Source organism: Barbus barbus, assembly GCF_936440315.1.
Source record: "Barbus barbus genome assembly, chromosome: 39".
In the NCBI taxonomy this organism is placed as follows: Eukaryota; Metazoa; Chordata; class Actinopteri; order Cypriniformes; family Cyprinidae; genus Barbus; species Barbus barbus.
Genome location: NC_136717.1, coordinates 21,890,593 through 21,899,145, shown reverse-complemented (window position 1 = coordinate 21,899,145; position 8,553 = coordinate 21,890,593). Strand labels below are relative to the sequence as shown.

Here is an 8,553-nt window from a genome sequence, read left to right as displayed (position 1 = left end):
TATCAAAATGATCAACAGCAGTTCACTAATATAATTATTGTAACTGTTAAGGATTGAAAGGATTAAAAGAGTGAATGAGTTTAAGAGTAAAATAAATCTTTAGCACTATCAAATGATTTGTAATATTGTTATATTATTATTATATATATGCAGCTTGGCTGATCACTACACTACACTACAGGCCACTAATAAAAAAAGTATATATATATATGAAGAGTTTATTTGCAAAAACAGATAACTCTTCAAAAATTTTCAAAAAACATGTTTTTTATTATGTTATCATGTTTTTATTGTGTTTTATTGTGTTAGTAGCTGTTTTTTTGGTTATTTTTTAACCTAGTCAAAAAAACCCCAACTGCAGTTTGATTGAGATTAATTGGAATGCATAATGAAAAAAACATGATTTATGAGAATTGTTAAAAATGAGTTATATATATATACACACACACACACACACACACACACACATATATATATACATATATATACATATACATATATATGCAATTTGGCTGAAAAAAATATTAGAAATAATTCATATTCTGTACTACATGTCACTAATCAAACAAATAATAATAAAAAATATATATAAAATAAATAGAAATATTTATGTGGACTCACTTGTATAAAAGATAAACTATTTATTGAAAAAATGAGAAATCCAAGCATTAATATAAAATATAAACATGATACATATATACAAATATGATACATATTTTATATACAAAAATATGTATATATACAAAAACAAAAGAAAAAAAAAGGAAAGAAAGAAAGAAAGAGCAAGCTGCTACACTCGAAGCCCTCTGTATATATCCTCTATCTATGTGGTGCCACCTCGCATAAGAGGTGCAGAAGCGCTCGTGCACGTCACGGCGGTCATGGAGGCCAGTGTCGGGCGCGCGCATCCCGGTTCGTTACGTCACTTGAAGCGCCCTGGCTCGTAGCTCTGGCAAAGAGAGGAAGAAAACGACAGAAGTACTCTAAAACAGGGCTTTCCCCGCCGATATCAGCTCTCAAAGTGATAACGGTCCGTCTACAACAATAGATACAGGCACAGCCATCTCACCAAACCGGACTAACCTCTTGTGGAAGAAGGTAAGGAGCTTTTGAAAGTGATTTTCCTCAGCTGAAGAGTCTGAACTGCTCGGACACAGCCCATTGATAGTGTGGGATTATGTGGAGCTATATCCGTTTATTGCTCGCTAACGGTCTATATACGTTCGTATGCGCCCAGACAAACTAGAGGGTAGGTAAATAAAGCTGATATTTCACAATATGCGCACTAGAGACAAATGAAACGCTGTTGCGCCAGCAAGCAATGGAGGAACAGGAGTAGGGGAAAATAATAATAATTAAAAAATACACACATATTCCGTGTTAGAGAGGAGTCTCGTTCCAGTGGCGAGTTTATGATTCGACATAAACAGCTATAGTGAGACAATCTGGACACTACTGTGGTTAAAACCGCTGCGAAGCCGTCCAAAGCTTCAGCCCAGGCGGTGTCAAGAGTCTTCAAGAGGAAGCCCTGTGACTACATGTGCATTTCAGGCTTTCATTCCTGATTTCTTTGCTTATTTCCCAAGTACAACTGATTTAAAGCGTCTGCGAGGCGGTTACTAAAGATCCCAGAATTGTTACAAAGTATCTCCTCACTCTCTGTGACGTCAGCAGGAAAATATGTATCGGTTACAAAATATCTCTTCTTTAGAACAGACACAAAGTATCTGCCCGCTGGGGAAATATTTACCCGAACTCTAAACCGAGAAGTTGTTTATTACTGAACAAAACAAACCCCCAGACACAACAGTTTTGTTTAAAAGCTGATGATGTTGTTATAGGACCCTGAAGGTAGTTCAGTATTGTGTTGTTCCCGACTGATTCTCGTTTAGAATAATTTGATTGGCTCCTCTGTGAAGGATCCAAGAGCCCCTCCCTTATTGTTAACCACAGTGTTTAATATAACATAATATATATTTATATATCATAATACTTATTTTTACTGTAATATTAATTATTGATGTTAAATGTAACTCTTATTCCTGCATAATGTGATGTTTTTTTTTACAATTCAGTTTTTATTCGCTCATATTAATTGCATGGACTATCTGACTATCTATCTATATATCTATCTATCTATCTATCTATCTGTCTATCTGTCTGTCTGTCTGTCTGTCTGTCATATATACATATATATGTGTGTGTGTGTGTGTTTGTATATGTTTATATAAATAATTTAGTGCTGTCAAACGATTGATCGCATCCAAAATACGTTTTTGTATACATATGTATGTGTACTGTGTATATTTATCATGTATATATTAATACACACACAGTATATATTTTGAAAATATTTCCATGTATATACATTTATATATCTATATTCTTATATTATCTATTATTTATATATATATATATATATAGATATAGATATATAGATATAGATATATAGATATATATAGATATATTTATCTGAACTATATACATGCACGTGTTTGTATTTATATATACATAATAAATATACACAGTACACACACAAATATTATGTAAACAAAAACTTTTATTTTGGATGCGATTAATCGTTTCACAGCACTAAAATAATTAAAATTATATTAAAAAAAAATTCTGAAAATATAGACCTTTTTGTTGATGCTGGTTGTAAATTACAGTGCAAAATAAAACCTGACATCCTCCTTTATTCATATGGATGTTAGGGGTGTTCATGTGTTATGGATATTAGAGATATGAATCATATATCTAGTGATCCAACAGGTGTCTCGTACATCAATGCTTTGGTTCAGTACTGTTTTGTGTTGTTGATCCTTGTTTATGGAAGCTTGTGGTTGTTTTAATGTTCCCCCATGTCTAATCACATGACATATCACACGTTTTGCTGTGAATATTGTCAATAGAATAGAACAACAGTGATTTTATAACCATGCTGAGGAAGTGTTTTTTTGCTTTCTCAGTTGTGTGGATCTCAGCAGGTTTCTTCAGTTGCAACATTAGGTCTAAATGTTCAGTCTGCTGGATCAATCCCGTGTGTCTGAGTTTGTCAGGGTTTGACTGGGCTGCTTGTGTCAGGAAGCTGGAATTGAGGTCTTTCTGACATACAAGGATTACTGTAATGTCAAGCCGACCTAGATTTTTAATTTTTTTTAAATTATCAAATACTGAAATCTATAGAGCAAGGTGCCTGATGACGGATCACATATTTATTTATCGTGATAGTATTTTTTATTCATTTTTGTATTATTTATATTTATTTATTTTTTGGTACAATATTAAAATAATGGCAGAAAAGATTTACTTAAAATTTTAATTGAAAACACAGTAGAACACATAAAATGTTTACTATCCCTCAACAAGGTTACCAGTAGATTTTAGAAAGTTGGTAACCTCAAAATGGCCAAAAACCAGGTCAAGATATTAATCTATTACAAATTTTTAAGGGGTGCATATCTTTAGCATGTAGGGAAATACATCTGGCTTTATGTCTGTGTCTTCTCAGACCTAGAACTTTCCCAGGAACTGGTTTGACACCTGGTTTGGATCATACCTGCTGTCTGTTCGGTGATGAGGGTGACTGAATTACTACAAAGAAGATCTAAGCACGGCCTAAAACCATTTGTTAATTTTTTTAGTAGAGAAAAATGTTAAGCGGCAAAAGCGTAGATGTTTGTTTGAATAAATTGAGACATATTATCAAGATAAACCGCTGAGATTAGGGTGTATATGATTGACCTGTCTCTTCTTTTGTAAGACCTGGCCAGGTCTTCATTTTTATTTCATCTCTGGTGGGTGTAATACATGAGAAATACAGGGAGGTGAGTGATTCTTAGTCTCTGAGACATGCAGGAAAGTTTGTCTTGTGTCAGCATGTACTAGCATGCTTTCATTTCTCAAGGGAAAGGTGTTGTTCTGTTAGTGGTTTGAAGCCGATGAAAAATGTATTTTTACTTTTGGATATGTGGATGTGTCATGCAGTCTGTTGTGTTAAGAGAAACACTTTTTGAAATGGTGAAGCCATGGAGGGATGCAGGATGCGTTTTAAGGGCATCTGGATTTTAAGTCCTTAATGCCTCATAATGTAATGCTTGTAACCTGTTTTTAGTTAAGATGTAAATGAACATGACATCTTTATTTTTTCTTGATTAATTTTTAATTTTATTTTACTTTTCTAATGTATCAGTTGATATTAGATGTTTCCTCTCTTTTTACATTTAGATTGTCATTTGTCATAGTCTATAACACTTAAGTTAATCTTTATAAACACAGATAATTTAATAACGTTCTTAAATGTAATAATCAAATCTGAAAAAAAATTATATCCATTTTTAATACTGCATTTTACTGTTTTAATGTCTAAATTCACTTGTAGTTTTTAAAATAATTTGATTGTATTATTATTATTATTTAATATATCGGTTTAATAACGTTCTTAAATTGAATCATTATCAAATATGAAAAAAAGTATCAATTTTAATACTGCATATTATTGTTTTAATGTCTAAATTCACTTGTAGTTTTTAAAATAATTAGATTTTATTATTATTATCATTTTTATATATATCGGTTAAGCATTAACAATTAAATATCTAATATCAAATTCCATATTTAAAAAAAAAACTGATCAATCATTTTAAATGCTACAAGTGAGTTGAATCACAGTATTATAATGTAAAAATTAAAAACTGGTATTCATTTTCTAATTTTAATAAAGATGATATTTTCTAGTGTAAAAATGTGAATGCTCATTTCCTATATTTTTTACAATTAAGTATGTTATATAATTTCATATATTTTTAGATTGCTTTTGGCATCATCTAACACTCACTTGAAGTTAATGTTTATAAACACTAATAATTAAATAACACTGTTACATGTAATATCCAGTTTTTATAATTCACATTGCAACGTCGCGATGCCTAAATTTACTTGAAGCATTTAAAATTATTTATTTATTTGTGTGTTGTGTGTTTTATTTTGAATTAATTTAGACAAAATTGTATTTAATAGAATTTTAATATTTGTCTATTAAGTAATTATATACTTGTCGGTATCGGCCATAATCTGGGTCATCCTTTTAATATAAAATATCTTTAGCAGTAGCACAGTATGCTAATTAAAGCAGTGGGATGAATTTCATGTGCGATGTCTTCTCATTTGTGTGTCCTCTGCTGACCCTAGTAGTACACATCACAGCGAATACATATTCATGACGTCTTTCACAATTACACCTGCCTACAAATGCAATGGCAACTCAATGACTGTGCTGAGCAGGCCAGACTCAAGCTGTCCAGATAGAGAGAGCCCAGCAGGATTCTGATCCTCCTGAGTCCCTCATTTGGTTTAGCATGTCTGGTGCGGCTAGCCCATCTTTGACCTAATTAAATCTCACAAACTGATGGACAGACAGGGGACGAGAACCTGTCAGGCCAGAGAAGAAAAGCACATTCAACACCGGCTCTCTCGTTTCATGCTAGCAGGTCAGGACTGGAGATGAGAATTGATTAGTTTATCCGGAGTCTCAGAGGAATGATGTGTTTGCTGAAGAGTTTGTAACAACATCTTTGGCTTGGTTTGGGAAACAGTAATGTGTGATATGAGAATCACTTTAATGGGTCTAGCTAAGATTCTGTTATGTAATTATTCTGTTATTTTACAGTATATAATATACAGTAAAACTTTAACTGAAATTCAAATGAAAACATAAAATGCAGAAAAATAAAAACGTATGCAAAAGATTAAAAAAACTAGTAATGGTACTAAAATATCACTAGTTTATCATGCAATTGATAACACAAAACCAACATGATTCTGAGCCAAATAATGCAATGTGAAAGAGTCAAGGCAGGGGAAGGAAGACGCACTCAAACTCTAGTTCAGATCAACAATCGAACGGTGTGAAAACAGCCTATGACTACTTTGGCCTCGCAAAGCTTCTGTTTAGATCCAGTTTCGGAGGAGGTTGGTGGGTCTTCTACCCTTGGTGATTCATCTTTGTTGCCACAGTGTTGTTAGTGCCTTTTTCTGTTCTAAAGAAGGGGGTGTCCCAACACTTTTGTCCTTATAGTGTCTATACAAGTCATTGGTGTTTGGTGATGAGTTTTTGGCTCAAGGTCTGCATTTAAAGTCACACCAGAGGTGTCAGATATCCTGATTCATGTTCTCACAGTTACCTGGATTTTGAAGGCAGAAGAGCAGTTTAAGTGTGTGTGGATGTAGATTGAATGAAATGCGCTGTGGTTGTAGTTGTTTGAATGCTGATGAATCAGTGCTGCCGTCTAGATGATCAGTGATGTGAAGTGACAGGCCGTCAGACATCAAGCAGAGCTTTTTAAGTGAGCTCAAAGCTGACCTCTGTTCCCCCCTATAAATACAGAGGCAGAGGCAGGCACACACTGTCCCATTGATGCCGTAACAGAGCCGAGAGGGGGGCAGAAAGATTCTTAGGGTTAGATATTTCAGAAAAAGACCGTTGCAAAAAAAAAAAAAAGATTAATATCAAGTGGCTAGTTTAAATTTACACTGTATTGATTATTGTAGGCAACTTTGCAGTTTGAAATGTGAGTTGCTTACTTTAATTTAGGGTGTGGGCTTGGAACCTTTGATCATGTATTCTGACTCAGCACTCCAACCATTACTTTAAAAGATTTGACTCCATTTAGCTGTATGTCGTGAGTCATGAGCAAAATTAAACGCATTCCTTTTGTGGTGTGTTTATCCTCTCTATAGAACTAGGCTGGGTCATATTTTGAATATTCACGATATAGTTATGATTTATTATAATTAATTGTTGCTATTGTCCTCAGAAAGTCGCTTTGGATAAAAGCATCTGCTAAATGAATAAATTCTGTATAAAATGAAGAAACATCACAAATATGGAATATCACATTCAACAGTGAGTTTAACATGCATTTTAATTGGTTATTAATTTAATTTAAAGAAACATTTTGTAACGAATGGTACAGTTTTATTTACTTCAGTTTTTAACAAAGATTATTGGAGTAAGTTGCAATAAAATGCTGCTACTGCATTTTTACTTTATAAAATTTATTTAATGTTACTTGCTGTTTCATTGTAATAATTTGTGAAATTTACTAGCAATTTTTGAGTGAAAATTCAAAGTAATTATTTTTTCAATGTATAAATATGACGTGACATACGGCCAAGTATGGTGACCCATACTCGGGATTCGTGCTCTGCATTTATCCCATCCAAAGTGCACACACACAGCAGTGAACACACACACACCGTGAACACACACCCGGAGCAGTGGGCAGCCATTTATGCTGCGGCGCCCAGGGAGCAGTTGGGGGTTCGGTGCCTTGCTCAAGGGCACCTCAGTCGTGGTATTGAGGGTGGAGAGAGCGCTAGACATTCACTCCCCCCACCTACAATCCCTGCCGGCCCGAGACTCGAACCCGCAACCTTTGGATTATGAGTCCGAATCTCTACCCATTAGGCCACGACTTCCCCTGACAGTGTATATATATATATATATATATATATATTCTGCATAAGAGCTATAAGCCAAAGATTGTATTTAAAGGAAAATGTATAATTCTATGGGTGTATTTTTAGTGAAAAACCTTATTTGTTATTATTATTATTTTTTATTTAGGCCTACTTTTTGCTTTAAAATTGAGTCTCAATGGTTAATCTGATCACACTTTTAAGAAATTTCTGAATAATATATATAAATAACAAGATTGGTTTTTGGTTTATGAGCTCATTTAGGACTAAGAATAGCATAATGGCATTTCTTGTTGAGTTTGAGTCAGTCTTTTTGCTGTTTTTCACTGTCCTCCATTCACATTCGTTTCCTCTCTTACATCCCTCTCACTTTGGAAGCACTGCCTTTCCAGAAGCTTAAACATTCATTTTTAGCATTTGGAGTTGTTTTTATTTATTCTGGTTTGTAAATAAAATACTTTTTCTAGATATATTAAAAATAAGTTACTACAATACTTCTATAGTTTCCAGTTCTTCGAGCGATTGCATAGTAAACATTGGTTTTGGCCTGTTTTTGTGTTTGAGGATTTAGGCCAAATGTAATGGAAACTTACTGTTCCATGAGGCAGCATTACATTGTGAAAATCCCTGTTGAGGAGCAGAGCAGATCGCGCTAATGGAAGGAGATATGGCTGGAAGGAGGGATTGAGAGATAAAGAAATGGAGGGTACCTTTTCTTGCTGTGTCCACTGTCCAGGTGTAATCCACCTGCCCGGGGCGAACCAGATGGCGAGGACTGCCATAGTTCTTAAAGGAACAGTGTGGTTATTTGCTTAGTTTACTTTATTTTTAATTTAAGCGCAAGTATGCTTTTTTGTGCCGTAACTTTAAAACATTTCAGAATGAAAGTGTTCTTAGTAAGTAGGTAATAAGTCAAATTGTATTGATAATTCATACACTGTAATAGTGGTGTGCCTTACACATTTCGTAGTGTGCTGTTGGTCCCTAAGCGACTGCCAACCCCAGTTTCAACTCTGCCCTGCCTCTCACACATATGATCATGCATTCCCATTATTTCTGAATGACTCTCTCTAG

General features: G+C 34.1%; 1 protein-coding gene across 1 annotated transcript in view; it reads left to right on the top strand.

Annotated features, from left to right (window-relative positions):
• Positions 1-933: 933 nt before the first annotated feature.
• LOC306858196 (ELKS/Rab6-interacting/CAST family member 1-like) overlaps positions 934-8,553 on the top strand; it is a 210,122-nt gene continuing 202,502 nt past the window's right edge. The window contains exon 1 of the mRNA XM_079398619.1: positions 934-1,098. The gene's annotated coding sequence lies outside the window, so the exon portion shown is untranslated. The remainder of the gene's footprint in view (positions 1,099-8,553) is intronic.